The sequence below is a fragment of the Hyla sarda genome, chromosome 1 (assembly GCF_029499605.1).
Source record: "Hyla sarda isolate aHylSar1 chromosome 1, aHylSar1.hap1, whole genome shotgun sequence".
Taxonomy (NCBI): domain Eukaryota; kingdom Metazoa; phylum Chordata; class Amphibia; order Anura; family Hylidae; genus Hyla; species Hyla sarda.
The window spans coordinates 4735766-4752977 of record NC_079189.1 but is presented as its reverse complement, the minus strand read 5'-3'; the positions used below and the strand labels follow the sequence as shown (position 1 = coordinate 4752977).

Genomic DNA, 17212 nt, shown 5'->3' with positions numbered 1-17212 from the left:
TTGTTTTATCTCAACATCTTTATCATTAAAGGGTTCTCTGCTGCTTGGAGCAGGAATCGGGAGCTCATGACGTCATAGCCCCGCCCCCTCATGACATCACACCCCGCCTTCTCAATGCAAGTCTATGGGGTGGGTCACGCCCCCTCCCAATGACTCACATTGAGGGGCGGGGTGTGATGTCATGAGGGGGTGGGGCTATGATGTCACGAGCTCCCGGTGCTGGCTCCAGCAGTGTGATGTGTACAGTGGTCCCTCAAGTTACAATATTATTTGGTTCCAGGACGGCCATTTTATGTTGAAACCATTGTATGTTGAGACCATAACTCTATGGAAACCTGGTAATTGGTTCTGAAGCCCCAAAATGTCATCCAAAAATAGGAAAAAGTGAGAATTAAAGAAAAATAAGTAGTAACTAATATAGATAAAGCAAATCATTATATAGGAGCAGCTAACTGTGGCACAGGTAATGAGTACAGAACATGTAATACCTCCCTGTACTGTAGGGGGCGCTACCAGACACCAGTCAGTGCATACACTTCAGTAATACAGGTAACGAGTACAGAACATGTAATACCTCCCTGTACTGTAGGGGGCACTACCAGACACCAGTCAGTGCATACACTTCAGTAATACAGGTAATGAGTCCAGAACATGTAATACCTCCCTGTACTGTAGAGGGCGCTACCAGATACCAGTCAGTGCATACACTTCAGTAATACAGGTAATGAGTACAGAATATGTAATACCTCCCTGTACTGTAGGGGGTGCTACCAGACACCAGTCAGTGCATACACTTCAGTAATACAGGTAATGAGTCCAGAACATGTAATACCTCCCTGTACTGTAGGGGGCGCTACCAGACACCAGTCAGTGCATGCACTTCAGTAATACAGGTAATGAGTACAGAACATGTAATACCTCCCTGTACTGTAGGGGGCGCTACCAGACACCAGTCAGTGCATGCACTTCAGTAATACAGGTAATGAGTACAGAACATGTAATACCTCCCTGTACTGTAGGGGGCGCTACCAGACACCAGTCAGTGCATGCACTTCAGTAATACAGGTAAAGAGTACAGAACATGTAATACCTCCCTGTACTGTAGGGGGCGCTACCAGACACCAGTCAGTGCATACACTTCAGTAATACAGGTAATGAGTACAGAACATGTAATACCTCCCTGTACTGTAGGGGGGCGCTACCAGACACCAGTCAGTGCATGCACTTCAGTAATACAGGTAAAGAGTACAGAACATGTAATACCTCCCTGTACTGTAGGGGGTGCTACCAGACACCAGTCAGTGCATACACTTCAGTAATACAGATAAAGAGAACAGAACATGTAATACCTCCCTGTACTGTAGGGGGCGCTACCAGACACCAGTCAGTGCATACACTTCAGTAATACAGGTAAAGAGTACAGAACATGTAATACCTCCCTGTACTGTAGGGGGCGCTACCAGACACCAGTCAGTGCATACACTTCAGTAATACAGGTAAATAGTACAGAACATGTAATACCTCCCTGTACTGTAGGGGGCGCTACCAGACACCAGTCAGTGCATACACTTCAGTAATACAGGTAATGGAGTACTGAACATGTAATACCTCCCTGTACTGTAGGGGGCGCTACCAGACACCAGTCAGTGCATACACTTCAGTAATACAGGTAAAGAGTACAGAACATGTAATACCTCCCTGTACTGTAGGGGGCGCTACCAGACACCAGTCAGTGCACACACTTCAGTAATACAGGGGTTTTACCAGTGAATGCCCATTCTGATTGGTCGGTTCTTCTGGCCATTGACAGGTGTCACAGATCTGGACTGTCTGTACATTGTATGTTGAGTCTGGTTTCATGTTTCAATGGTCCAGAAAAGACCATTGTATATTGAATCTATTGTACATAGAGGCCATAGTAAGTTGAGGGATCACTGTATATGTTGCAGGAATGTGCTTTGCCCTCTTCTAGGTCCTACAACCATCTGGTCAGGCAGTGGTCCCACAGCCCCTCCTACTGGTCTGGTGGGGGTGACAGCAGGTCTGCAGGGGTGGTTATCCTTGTTAGGAGGGGTAATTGTTTCGATTTACTCCGTCCGGGAGCTCGTCTCTGGCAGACTTCTTGTTGCAGACGGCTCCTGGGTGGAGGAGCCCATAAGGCTCATCAATGTGTACGCCCCCCGACGGGGCTGGTTGTCTGGGAGTCTTCCGGACCCTGTGGGCCCAGCTCGCAACCACTAGGGCTGTGGTGATGACCAGGGATTTCAACTGCACCATTGAAGTGGATGGGCGCAGTTCCATCACATCTGCCAGACTGGACACTTCCAACAAGCAGCTAATCGAGATGGTGACAGAGGCCTCCTTGCAGGATGGTGTTGGGTCTATCGGGAACGGCTCCATAAACTATCCATGGAGCTTCCCCGATGGCTCACTCCATTCTCAGACTTCGTCTTCAGTTCAAGAGCAGTCAGGCAGATCAAGTACTCTGTGGTTCCCTGCTTCTTCTCTTACCACAGGGCCATTCAATTTTAGAGGGTTGTGGGCTAGAGCCTTGCATTGGGATTGGGATCCCGCAGGACACAAGCCAAAACGTGTGGGCAGTCAGGTGCTATGCCTGTGGGTCCTGCAAATCCAGCACCACCACGGCAGCCTCAGTGACTCCCAGTTAGCCTGTTAGCAGTGGGGCTGCTGCTCCTCCCAGTCCCCCCCCCCCCCCCGCTGCGCCACCATTTTGTGTAGCCCACGCTCAGCCTACCCTGGAGGATCCATCATCTTATGCCGCTGCCACCAATGTTAGTCATGAGTCACACACACAGTGCGCTGTGCTGCGGCCCCCGCCGGGTATGTAGGTGCACTGGCTGCATCACAGTGATCCTCCCAGCCAGGGCCTCTGTCTGCAGTCTGCTCTGCAATGCTATACACCTGGGGGTAAGTGTTCTGCAGAGCATTGCACCCTAGTGTCATCTACAGACACTGGGGTGCAATGCTTTTGTGATGCCCCAGTACAGAATATAGTCCCGTACAGTACTTAGGCCCTGTCAGGTTGAGTCCCTCTGTGTACTGGGGGCCCTCCTGCAGCGTCTTCCCCATAGTGTTATATATGTTATGTATAAAGGACCTTTGAGGACGTTTGAGTTAGTCACATGATACTGTTGTCACATGTTCTATTCACTTTTCTATTACCCAGAGAGCACCAGCTAACCAGGTGACCTGTAGCTTGACCTATGGGCATCTGGCTCAGCCCCCCTTTATAAGAGGGGAAGTCATTACAATCTCTCTCTTCCACCACATTCTCTGCTGAGGTCAAGTTCAGTCCAGACATCTCAGAACCAGTGTCCAGCACATCTGGAGGCCTCAAGCCTAAATTACAGACACAAGTCAGTAAGACAAGTCATCTCTGTCTGCTGTCACTATCTTAACTCGTTCAGGACGAAGGGCGTACCTGTACGCCCCTCGCCCGGTCCCGGTGTTTAAAACAGGGTCACACCATGACCCCGCATCACACCGGATCGGTCCCGGCTGCTAACGATAGCCGGGACCCTGGGCTAATAGCGTGCAGCACTGATGGTTGTGCTGCGCGCTATTAACCCTTTAGACGTGGCGATCAAAGTTGACCACACGTCTAAAAATTTAAGTAAACGCTTCCCGGCAGCTCAGTCGGGCTGATCGGGACATCGCGATAAAATCGCGATGTCCCGATCAGCTAGGACGCAAGCGGAGGTCCCCTTACCTGCCTCCATCGCGTCCGATCGGCGTTTGATTGTTCCAAGCCTGAGCTATAGGCTTGAGCAATCGAGCCCCTATCTCGCTCATCCATGCAAAGCTATGGCTTTGCAGTGATCAGGGTAAGAGATCAGTGTGTGCAGTGTTATAACCCCCTATGGGATAACAATGATCAATATAAGAGATCAGCGGGAGTGAAGCAAACACCCTGCAGGAGCGGGAGGGATTGGTCAAAAAATCATCGGGATCGGGCGGGAGCGGGATTGAAAAAAACAGTTCAGCGCAGGTCTCTATTTTGAGCCATGGTTTCCCATCTGGCCCTGGCTCCTGGAAGTTGAATTGTGCCCTGTTGCCACAGAGGGAGGTCCTGGAGGAACTTAGAGACGCTTACATTGTGTGGCGAAATGATAAATGTTTCATCAACTGCACTAGTGACTGGTGGGAATATGTTAAAGTCTAATTTTGCTGTCTCTTTCAGGTAAAAAGCAGACAACAGGCATGTGAGAAGAAGTGGGGCTTCAGGAGGCTGCAGTGAGAGTTGTGATCACTGCAAGACCTGCTCCGATGCAGCTGGGATGACGGGGAGGAGCTGGAGGAGACCAAAAAGAGCTTGAAAAGGTAATTAGAGGTGGAATCCAAAAGAATTGTCTTTCGTTCCAAGGTGGAGAATCTGGAAAAGGGGGAGAAATGTACAGAACTCAGATATGAGACTGGACACATGAAAGGGCAAGGATGAGGTGATGGGGGTTGACGCAGACTTCTACTTCAATCTCTACGTCCCAAAGACATCCGACCCTGAAGCCACCAAGAGGTTCCTGTCAGGAATCACTAACATTGATCCTACAGGTGCCGCGGCCATGAATGATCCCTTGACGGTGGATAAGTTGCTCTGTATCGCTAAATACTTTAAGCTCGGCAAGACCCCGGGCAGTGATGGTCTCCCGGCCAAGTTCTATGTAGCCCTGGGGCACCTAATCTGTGTGGACCTTTTGGAGCTCTATGAAGAGATGGTGGTGGAGGGCAGAGTGCCCCCGTTGTTGTATAAGCGTTATGCGGGAGAGATGTGACTTGAAAAATTGTCGTCCCATCTCTTCCTTGAACATGGAATACAAGATCCTCGCCAAGGTGCTAGCAAACAGGCAGTAGTCTGTCATCGGGCAGATCGTCCACCCAGACCAGACCTGCGGAATTCTGGTAGCAGGATCACCGATAGCCTTGCCCTTGTGAGAGACACGGTCCATTACATCCAGGACCATCGTACCTGTGCCGCCCTGGTCAGTCTGGATCAGAAGGCATTTGACCGTGTCTCTCACAAATTCATCTTCAGGGCTTTGCGCAAGCTGGGTCTGGGAAGATGTTTTGCTCGTATGTTAATGTGATGTATCTTGACATTTGCAGCATGGTGCTGGTGAACGGCTGGAAGACTGACCCCTTTCCTATCCTTTCTGGGGTCAGACAAGACTGCCCTCTTTCACCTCTTCTTTTTGCTTGTGTTATAGAGCTCTTCACTCAGTCTAAAAGGCAGAATGGAGAGATCAGAGGGATCACTACACCGGGACCAGATCGCTACAAGGTCAGGTGCTCACTCTACATGGACGACGTGGCTGTCGGTGCTGATCGGCGTTCGGTGACTGCACTCATCCAGACATGCGAGGACTTCAGCAGAGCTTCGGTGGTAAAGGTCAACTGTGGGAAGTCGAAAGCTATGCTCTTCGGGGAATGGCACCTGGCTCCTTCTGCCCCCTTTCCCTTCACAGTAAAACCAGACTTCATCCAAATCCTCCGAGTCTGGTTCAGGAAGGCGCGGCCCTCAAGTCCTGGCAAGACCAACTGGCTAAAGTGAACTCAAAGTTTGAACTTTGGAGTACCAGACAGCTCTCTGTTGAGGGCAAAACACTTGTCCTGCGGAGTAAAGTTTTGCCTGTGCAATGCACAGGCCTGGCTCCCCCATACCGACTTTTGCACTGCCATCACCCAGACTGTGTTTAGCTTTATCTGAGGCAAAATGGACAGAGTTAACCCGATAACGACCATGGACGTCTATACTCGTCCAATGGCCGTTACCGAGGTATGACACGGGCTCCCGACTCGAGCCCGCGTCATACCGGCCAGCCCCCAGCTGATTCCTGTAGCTGGGGGCCGGCGTTAATAGCCGACATGCGGCGATCGCCGCGGCCGGCTATTAACCCTTTAGATCGCCGCTGTCAAAGTTGACAGCGGCGTCTAAAGGTGCCTGTATCCAGTCCCTGGTGGTCCAGTGGGGGTGGATCGCTCCCCCGCAGCGCGATCGCGGGGGAGCGATCCACTACTGAGGCAGCCTGAGGGCTTACCTCTCCTCCTGTGTCGGCTCCGGCTCTCTGAATGATAAAGCCTGGCAGGGCCAGGCTTTATCAATCGAGCGCAGAGCACACAGATGAATGGGATTGTATGCAATCCCATTCATCTGTATGAGGAATCAAATGATTCCTCCTAAAAGTCCCCTAAGGGGACTAAAAGTGTAAAAAAAAAAAAGTTTAAAAAAATTTTAAAACCACACACATTAACCCCTTCTTTATTAAAAGTTTAAATCACCCCCCTTTTCCCAAATTCCATATTAAAAATATGTAACCATAATAAAAATAAACATATGTAGTATCGTCGCATGCGTAAATGTCTGAACTATAAAAATATATCATTAATTAAACCCCACGGTCAATGGCGTACACGCAAAAAAATTCCAAAGTCCAAAATAGCGTATTTTTGGTCACTTTTCATACCATAAAAAAAGGAATAAAAAGCGATCAAGAAGTCCAATCAAAATAAAAATGGTACCGATTAAAATTTCAGATCACGGCGCAAAAAATGAGCCCTCAAACCGCCCTGTACGTGGAAAAATAAAAAAGTTATAGGGGTCAGAAAAGGACAATTTTAAATGTATAAATTTTCCTGCATGTAGTTATGATTTTTTCCAGAAGTGCGACAAAATCACCTATATAAGTCGGGGATCATTATAACCGTATGGACCTACAGAATAAAGATAAAGTGTAATTTTTACCGAAAAATGTACTGCCTAGAAATAGAAGCCCCCAAAATTTACAAAATGGTGTTTTTTCTTCAATTTTGTCGCACAATGATTTTTTTTTCTGTTTCGCCATAAATGTTTGTGTAAAATGACTCATGTCATTCCAAAGTAGAATTGGTGGCGCAAAAAATAAGCCCTCATATGGATTTTTAGGTGCAAAATTGAAAGGGTTATGATTTTTAAAAGGTGATGAGGAAAAAACGAAAGTGTAAAAACAGAAAAATGCTTGGTCCTTAACCTCTTAAGGACCCAGGACATACGGGGACGTCCCCGCACCCTGGGCCTTAAGGACCCAGGACGTCCCCGTACGTCCTGGCGTTTTCAGGTCTCTGCCGCTCGCCGGGCAGAGATCGGAACTGGATGCCTGCTGAAATCCTTCAGCAGGCATCCAGGGCAAACGCCGAGGGGGGCCATGTAGGCCCCCCATGTCGGCGATCGCCGCAAATCGCAAGGGAAATCGCCCTTGCGATCTGCGGCGATACCGGGCTGATCGGGTCTCTGGGACCCGACCGCCCGGTAATTTCGCATGATCCCGGCTGTCACAGACAGCCAGGACCATGCTAACGTATAGGAGCGAGGTGGCAAGCCGGCCACCTCCTCCGATCCCCTGCGATCCGTCGGTTAACTAACCGACCAATCGCAGGAGGGGGGGGCGGTTACTTCCTCCCGTCCTGCCCGGCCCCTGAAAGTCCGGAGAGGACGGGAGGAAGACCGGAGGACGCGGCGGGGGACGGGGGAGTGCTGGGGCCCGGCCCCGGTACTTACCTCGTCCCTGAAGACCCGGATCCCGGCGGTGAAGATGGCGGCGGCGGCGACAGGTGAGTAGATCTTCAGCCGCGGTCGGGCCCTTTACAGCAATGCACGTCGCCGTAAAGCGACATGCATTGCTGTAATAGGACCCTGTAAACTACAACTCCCAGCATGCCCAGACAGCCCTTGGCGTCTGGGCATGCTGGGAGTTGCAGTTTTGCAACATCTGGAGGTCCACAGTTTTTGGACCACTGTGCCCTTCCAGATGTTGCAAAACTACACATCCTCAGCATGCCCTTACTGTCCAGGCATGCTGGGAGTTGTAGTTCTGTAACATCTGGCCCTTCAGATGTTGCAGAACTACAACTCCCAGCATGCCTGGACAGTTTTGGCATACTGGGAGTTGTAGTTTTGCAACATCTGGAAGGGCATAGATTGGGAACCACTGTATTAGTGGTCTGCAAACTAGTCCTCCAGATGTTGCAAAACTACAACTCCAAGCATGCTGGGAGTTGTAGTTCGGCAACATCTGGCTCTAAAGATGTTGCCGAACTACTACTCCCAGCATGCCTGAAAATGTTTGGGAGTTGTGGTTTTGCAACAGCTGGAGGCACAGTGGTTGGGAAACATTGTTTCCTAACTCAGTGTTTCCCAACCCGTGTGCCTCCAGCTGTTGCAAAACCACAACTCCCAAACATTCTCAGGCATGCTGGGAGTAGTAGTTTTGCAACAGCTGGAGGTCCCCCCCTGTGAATGTACAGGGTACACTCACATGGGCAGGCGGCTTACAGTGAGTATCGGGCTGCAAGTTTGCAATGCAGCAAATTTTGCGCGGCAGCTCAAACTCGCTGTAACCCCCCCGCCCATGTGACTGTACCCTAAAAACACTACACTACACTACCACAAAATAAAATAAAAAGTAAAAAACACTACATATACACATTCCCCTACACAGCCCCCCTCCCTCCCCAATAAAAATGAAAAACGCCTGGTACGCCACTCTTTCCAAAATGGAGCCTCCAGCTGTTGCAAAACAACAACTCCCAGTATTGCCGGACAGCCGTTGACTGTCCAGGCATGCTGGGAGTTTTGCAACAGCTGGAGGCACCCTGTTTTGGAATCACTGGCGTAGAATACCCCTATGCAAATCCCTAATTCAGGCCTCAAATGCGCATGGCGCTCTCACTTTGGAGCCCTGTCGTATTTCAAGGCAACAGTTTAGGGTCACATATGGGGTATCGCCGTACTCGGGAGAAATTGACTAACAAATCTTGGGGGGCTTTTTCTCCTTTCACCCCTTATGAAAAGGTGAAGTTGGGGTCTACACCAGCATGTTAGTGTAAAAAAAATAAACTTTTTACACCAACATGCTGGTGTTGCCCTATACTTTTCATTTTGACAAGAGGTAAAGGGGAAAAAAGCCCCCCAAAATTTGTAACGCAATTTCTCCCGAGTACGGAGATACCCCATATGTGGGCACAAACTGCTCTGGGGGCGCACAACAAGGCCCAGAAGGGAGAGTGCGCCTTGTACATTTGAGGTGATTTGACAGGGGTGGCTGATTGTTACAGCGGTTTTGACAAACGCAAAAAAAAAAAAAACCCACATGTGACCCCATTTCGGAAACTACACCCCTCACGGAATGTAATAAGGGGTGCAGTGAGAATTTACACCCCACAGGTGTCTGACAGATCTTTGGAACAGTGGGCTGTGCAAATTAAAAATGTTGTACAGCCCACTGTTCCAAAGATATGACAGACACCAGTGGGGGGTAAATGCTCACTTTACGCCTTCTTACGTTCCTCAAGGGGTCTAGTTTCCAAAATGGTATGCCATGTGGGGGTTATTTTGCTGTCCTGGCACCATAGGGGCTTCCTAAATGCGACATGCCCCCCGAGCAAAATTTGCTCTCAAAAAGCCAAATATGACTCCTTCTCTTCTGAGCATTGTAGTTCGCCCGTAGTGCATTTCAGGTCAACTTTTGGGGTACCTCCATACTCAGAAGAGATGTGGTTACAAATTTTGGGGGGTATTTTCTGCTATTAACCCTTGCAAAAATGTGAAATTTGGGGGGGAAACACACCTTTTAGTGATTTTTTTTATTTTTTTTTTACGTATGCAAAAGTCGTGAAACCCCTGTGGGGTATTAAGGCTCACTTTATTTCTTGTTACGTTCCCCGAGGGGTCTAGTTTCCAAAATGGTATGCCATGTGTTTTTTTTTTTGCTGTCCTGGCACCATAGGGGCTTCCTAAATGCGACATGCCCCCGAGCAAAATTTGCTCTCAAAAAGCCAAATATGACTCCTTCTCTTCTGAGCATTGTAGTTCACCCATAGTACACCTCAGGTCAACTTATGGGGTACCTTCATACTCAAAAGAGATGGGGTTACAATGTTTGGGGGGTATTTTCTGCTATTAACCCTTGCAAAAATGTGAAATTTGGGGGGAAACACACATTTTAGTGAAATTTTATTTTAATTTTTTTACATATGCAAAAGTCGTGAAACACCTGTGGGGTATTAAGGCTCACTTTATTCCTTGTTACGTACCTCAAGGGGTCTAGTTTCCAAAATGGTATGCCATGTGGGGGATTTTTGCTGTTCTGGCACCATAGGGGCTTCCTAAATGCAACATGCCCCCCAAAAACCATTTCAAAAAAACGTACTCTCCAAAATCCCCTTGTCGCTCCTTCCCTTCTGAGCCCTCTACTGCGCCCGCCGAACACTTTACATAGACATATGAGGTATGTGCTTACTCGAGAGAAATTGGGCTACAAATATAAGTATACATTTTCTCCTTTTTCCCCTTGTAAAAATTCAAAAATTGGGTCTACAAGAACATGCGAGTGTAAAAAATGGAGATTGTGAATTTTCTCCTTCACTTTGCTGTTATTCCTGTGAAACACCTAAAGGGTTAAAACGCGGACTGAATGTCATTTTCAATACTTTGGGGGGTGCAGTTTTTATAATGGGGTCATTTGTGGGGTATTTCTAAAATGAAGACCCTTCAAATCCACTTCAAACCTGAACTGGTCCATGAAAAATTGTGAGTTTGGAAATTTTGTGAAAAATTGGAAAATTGCTGCTGAACTTTGAAGCCCTCTGGTGTCTTCCAAAAGTAAAAACTCGTCAATTTTATGATGCAAATATAAAGGAGGCATATTGTATATGTGAATAAAAAAAAAAAATATTCGGAATATCCATTTTCCTTACAAGCAGAGAGCTTCAAAGTTAGAAAAATGCAAAATTTTCAAATTTTTCATAAAATTTGGGGATTTTTCACCAAGAAAGGATGCAAGTTACCACAAAATTTTACCACTATGTTAAAGTAGAATATGTCACGAAAAAACAATCTCGGAATCAGAATGATAACTAAAAGCATTCCAGAGTTATTAATGTTTAAAGTGACAGTGGTCAGATGTGCAAAAAAAGGCCGGGTCCTGAGGTGTAAAATGGCTGGGTCCTTAAGGGGTTAAGGGGTTAAGCAGATTGTGATGTAAAAGAAGCTCAGCAATGGGGGGAAGGGGTCCCCAATATCCCCTCTCTGCTGTGGGCTTCTTTTGCATATGTCAGCGTGCAGAGGACTCTAGTCGAAAAGGAAGGCTCCGCGGGCAGGTCAATGTCTTGCCTGTTTCTCCTGCCCCTTTGGAAGAGGCTTGGCTGGGAAAAGTTGGACAACTCCATCCCTTACAACTGGTACACTTCTTGTTTCTATGAGGATGAGTATGAGGGATCATCAACTGGAGGGACTCAAGCCCGACCTGGGGAAGCCTAAGACTATTTACAAGCTCATCAGAGCTAAGGACCTGCTGGAGCTCATTCCAGGCCTCCCTGGAATGGAATAGTCTTAGAGACTATTCCATAAGGCCACTAGAGACTATTCCCTAAGGCCTCTGCACAGACTGTTTGGGACAATGTGGCTTACCAATGGACACAAGGACTTGTCATGGATGGCCATTTAGGGAGGACTGTCTGTGAGGTACTTCATGCATGCCTGTGGCCTTAGCAGAACCAGGTACTACCCCAGGTGCCCCTGGGGAAAACATATGTGCACATCTTTTGGCAGTGCCCTTTTGCACACAGTCTATTGAATGCCCTGGAACTAAAACTTAGAGACTCGGTACCTGAGAATAACTTATCGTACCATTCGGTGCTTTATGGACTGTTTCCTGGGGTCCACGACGTGGAGGCCATCCAGAAGGCCTGGGGCCTTATGAACTGTTTTAAGGACACATATGGCTGGCCAGGAACCGACTCATCTTCAACAGGGAGGACATGTCCGGGACTGCAGCAGGCTTAGAGACTATTCCATCTTGGACAGTCTGGACATAGATGAAGAAGAGGACTATCGCCCCTCTACTTCCCCACCTCCCCATACATTTGCTGAGTAGTTTGGCCCTGTGATCTGCCCCTCCCTACCCCCGTAGACCCCACACCCCTCCCTGATCACAGATTGTAATGCATTGTTTTTTTACATAACAAGAAAATTTGGACAAGCTAGAAGCTACCATCATGGGCATTAAACATCTAAACTAATCCGTGACATACAAGATTATAAAATGGACAATGTATATATTTGGCCTCAAACAGATACAAAATCCAACACGCCTCATTCTATTCTGAGAAAATACAAATATCACCGTTATGGCAAAAATGTAACATTTTGGTTCCACTGAGATGGATTCCTCAGATTCTGCTCCAGAATTTATTGATGTACCCCGTCCGCACAACTCCACTCCTTCTTCTTCACATGTTCCAGCTGCACTTGTGAAATCTAAATTGTCAAAAAACGACGTGTCGGCAGAAAGCATCGCACCGCCAGGCAGACGGAGGAATCCTTATCGAAACCGCAAGAAGAATTAACGATTCCCATGTATAATTTATCGGCCAAGGTCCTGTCCACTCATCATATTTCTCTATTGTCTAAAGGATTGTCCTTTTCTCCCACTCGAACTTTTGATTTATTTTCTACTTTATTGGATGTCAATAGATTTGTGAGAGGTATTACAATCCGTAAACATTTTGCCCAGGTCGATAATCCATCTAATATATGTGGGGAGGATTATTTAGTGGATGTTTCAAATGATAATATATTGGAGGATGGTAATGCTACTTTGTTTAATACACAGATTGGGGGCAAAAAAGTGTTAAATTGTTCTTGAATTGTGCACTATATCTCAATTACATCATATGTATGAACCCTCTGATTCTACAGGCAGTGTCATTCCCACTTTCAGTATTAAAAATCCTTACTTCTTTCCGGTCATGTCTCGCACCCAGACACTGGACTTCTTCCAGGAGTCATTGGAGCGAGACCTGACCGAATTATTTCATTCGGTTAAAGGAATTCATTCTAATCTTACACATCAGGAACACATGGCCCTTAAAGACATTTCGAATATGTCTGACTTGATTGTACGTCAAGCAGATAAAGGTGGGGCTGTAGTGTTGCTCGATGCCGGCCTATATAAAAAACGTATTATCTGATACTGATACATATAAACCGCTATCCAGCAACCTTTGTTCCATATTTAAAGAACAGCTAAAACATCTTGTTGATATGGGGGAATATAATGGCTTCCTTTCTAAATCACAGGCCGATTATATTAAAATTGAACATCCTATTACAGCCATTTTTCATTCACTCCCTAAAATACACAAGAATTGTTTTCCCCCACCAGTTAGACCCATAGTTGCAGGTATAGGTTCTCTAAATGAGAACCTATCGGCTTGGTTGGATAATCTTCTCCAGCCACTCATCCCTACCATACCTGGCTTTATTCGAGACACTAGTTTATTAGACAATAATAATAACTTACAAATTCGGTCAGGTTCTAGAGAAGTGCTCGCTGTTTTCCAGTCCAGATTCCTATGAAACGGACAAGTGTTATACGTTTCAAAATTAAAAAGTTCCAACAGGTTATCAAAAAACGAAAGCAGATAATCCAGCGCAACAATCAAAGCGGCAATACTGGAGAATCTACGTTCCTAGCGTGCTCTACGAGGCCTAACTGAGCTTCTGGACGATTTCATGGATGCCCCGGGGTCCACACTTGGCAGCGGCTGTTAGTTCAAGTTTAAAAAGAATTGGAATGACTAATGACACGGCAACGGGTCGGTGGCGCACAGTGATTGGTTCATGGCGATTCCTCTGGCACCAAAATATATTCCATCAGTGTCCAACATCTGCATCCTCGAACTGTCCAGCCTCGGGGGGCACAGCCTCCACGTCCATGCCGTCTTCATAATCTGCAGCAGAGCCTTCGGTGCGGACCCCAGCCATGGTGTGCTGATTGGAGACAGAACTGGCCAGCATGCCTTCTAAACGCTCCGGAGTGGCCTGACCTTTAGAGGTGAGATGGGACAAGCCTTCCTCATATGTATAAAACGTGGAGATGTCTGCTAGGCCTTGTTCATGTGCCTCCACATCATACTCCTCTCCTTCAAAATCATCATCTAAATCCGCATCTTCTGGATCGGGGTGCAGAGCCTGGCAGTCACACATGGCGGAGAACATCTCACTCAAATCTGATTTATTCTCAGGAACAAACCGGATCTCTGTGATTGGCTCCTCATCGTCGTCGTCATCATAATCATCATCTTCCTCCTCCTCCTCTTGTTCATTGTCCTCTCCCTCATCTTTCATCTTAGCTTCCTTTGTATCATTGTTGGCCAGCATGGTGTTCACCATCATGTAGAGATGCTCCTCCGGGTTGGCGGTGGTGTCTCTGGAGATGGTGTGTAGACTGATGGTGGGATACTCCAAGGAGAAGCCCAGGCCGGAGCTGTTTAGCCATGACAGCCGACTCTTGGCGATGTACAGGGTGCCGGCCCCCAGTTTCTGGACGCTCATCACCGCCTCAGTTCCGGGCTGCAGTCGCCTCACCCCTCAGCGGGCGGCGGGAAACTGCTCAGCACTCCCAACATGAGTGACCGAGCGCCACCGGGGCCGAAACACGTGACCAGACCCTCAGACTCCTGCTACCCAGCAGCGCCCGCGCTGAGAGACAACTGCGACACTAAGCAACTTTTGTGCAGTAGTTTTTTCTACACACTATAGTGCACAATACTCCCAAATGTGTAATATCTTAAAAAAATATATACCTCTTATTACATCTGATCCTCAATTTCAATCTGCAATGCATACGGGTTTTCGGTGCATAGCCAAACGAGCTCCCACCCTTGGCCAAACTATTTCACCTTCCCTTTTTTCGTCCCATAATCCATCTTCATCTACATGGTTAAAAACAGTGGGCACTTACAGATGTGGACATACCCGATGTACATGTTGCAGCATTTTGTTTCCCACTTCAGTGATCACGTCGTACACGACAGGAGCCACTTATAATATTGAACAATACATCAATTGTAACACTAAATATGTGTTTTATCTCCTGTCGTGTACGACGTGCAAATTGCAGTACGTGGGATGCACCACCAATAGTCTCAAAACTCGTAATACAAAACATTTATCTGACATCCCCCATTTCAATTCCAGGAATGTAACTGCGGTATCTTTGCATTGTGCCCAATACCATGGTGTTGACTATTCTTCTATTAGCTTGTCCGCAATTGAAAAAGTCTTTTTGCCCAAACGTGGTGGAAATCACAAACAGAAATGACTCAACCGCGAAGTGCTCTGGATTATAAAACTTGCACCCAGGACGCAGGCCCGGCGCTTCCATAACGCAGACCAAACGGTAGCTTAAGGGCGCACAGACTAAGCCGTGTTGCGCCCTGCCACCCACTGGGCTGTGTTGTTTTTGCCGTGTGTCGCTCGCTCATAGAGCGGCGCCCACGGCAGCAGAACAGTTACTCTCCTGGGCATCATGAACCGGCTTCACTGCTACTTCACTTGCTCCTAGTGCAACCTCACACCTCCCCCCGGGACCGCAGATAAATCAAAGCTGCCCTGTGCAGCCGGTGCAGGGGCCCCTCACAAAACACATATGAGCAACGGTGCTGCACCGGCGCTGCTCACTCTTCTTAAGTGCCCACTGCGCTATTATGCGCCGCGGGAACTTTAGACCAATTGAATTTCCCTTCTGGCAGAAGCGTCAGCGTCATGTGCTCAACGCTTCCGCCAGTGAGGATCCTGCGCCCGAGCAGCAATGCCGCCGCACAGGTGAGGGTGGGGAGCGGGGATTTTTAATGCAAACGGGAGGGGGTTGAATAGAAGGGGTAATTAATAGAAGTGCGGGTGTTGATGGAAGCAAGGGCAGGAGGGATGAATATAAGAAGGAGCGGGGGGGGGGGTTTAATGGAAGCAGGGGGGATGGATAACGGAAGCAGAGCAGGGGGGATGGATGATGGAAGAAGGAGCAAGAGGGGGTTAATGGAGACAGGGGGTGGATAATGAAAGCAGGAGGGCATAATGGAAGACGGAGTGGGGGGGTTAATGGAAGCAGTGGGGGATGGATAATGGAAGCGGGGGGATAGATAATGGAAGCAGGGGGATGGATAATGGAAGCGGGGGAATGGATAATGGAAGCGGGGGGAAGGATAATGGAAGCAGGGGAATGGATAATGGAAGCGGGGGGATAATGGAAGCGGGGGATGGATAATGGAAGCAGGGGGATGGATAATGGAAGCGGGGGAATGGATAATGGAAGCGGGGGGATGGATAATGGAAGCAGGGGGATGGATAATGGAAGCGGGGGGATGGATAATGGAAGCGGGGGGAAGGATAATGGAAGCAGGGGGGTAATGGAAGCGGGGGATGGATAATGGAAGCAGGGGGGTAATGGAAGCGGGGGGGATGGATAATGGAAGCGGGGGGATGGATAATGGAAGCGGGGGGAAGGATAATGGAAGCAGGGGGGTAATGGAAGCGGGGGATGGATAATGGAAGCAGGGGGGGTAATGGAAGGGGGGGGATGGATAATGGAAGCGGGGGAATGGATAATGGAAGCGGGGGGATGGATAATGGAAGCGGGGGGATGGATAATGGAAGCGGGGGGGATGGATAATGGAAGCGGGGGAATGGATAATGGAAGCGGGGGGATGGATAATGGAAGCGGGGGGGATGGATAATGGAAGCAGGGGATGGATAATGGAAGCAGGGGGGGTAATGGAAGTGTGGGGGATGGATAATGGAAGCGGGGGGATGGATAAGTCGACTACCACACTCCACCATCGGCCACCAGAACTCCCACACGCAAGTACAGATAATGTAGTAGCTGTGACCTGCAGTCCTATGTAACACCACAGATAACACAGTGATAACTCTCTGAGTACAGATAATGTATAGATGTCACCTGCAGTCCTATGTAACACCACAGATTTGTACCATGTCCAGGTTTTCCGCATGGTGTTATACAGTTTGGGGACTTGATCCGAAAGATAAACTCCTCCCATATACTGAATGTATTTCACAATACAATTGGGCTTGAGGACCTTGAAATACTTCGCACAGGGGCAGGGATGACTGAGTAAAAATATCCTACAGGGCATTATTTATTTTTATTTGGGGGGGGGGGGGCATGTATAAGTGAATCAAACTTTCTTAGAAATATGTATATGTTGTGTGGTGCGGTGCTTTTAACTTTTTCCCTCACCCGTCCTAACTAAGAATATAAATAAATAGAGCTGAATAAAAGTGTTGACTAAAAAGACTTATAAATTAAAATAAAAAGCCCTTCGGCCATGTGCTGGAATGGCTGCCATTAGGTAACAGCCA

At 47.9% G+C, this 17212-nt stretch overlaps 1 pseudogene; it reads right to left on the bottom strand.

Moving 5' to 3' along the window:
• Positions 1-13372: 13372 nt before the first annotated feature.
• Positions 13373-14460, bottom strand: LOC130289074 (methylosome subunit pICln-like; annotated as a pseudogene).
• Between the last annotated feature and the right edge of the window lie 2752 nt (positions 14461-17212).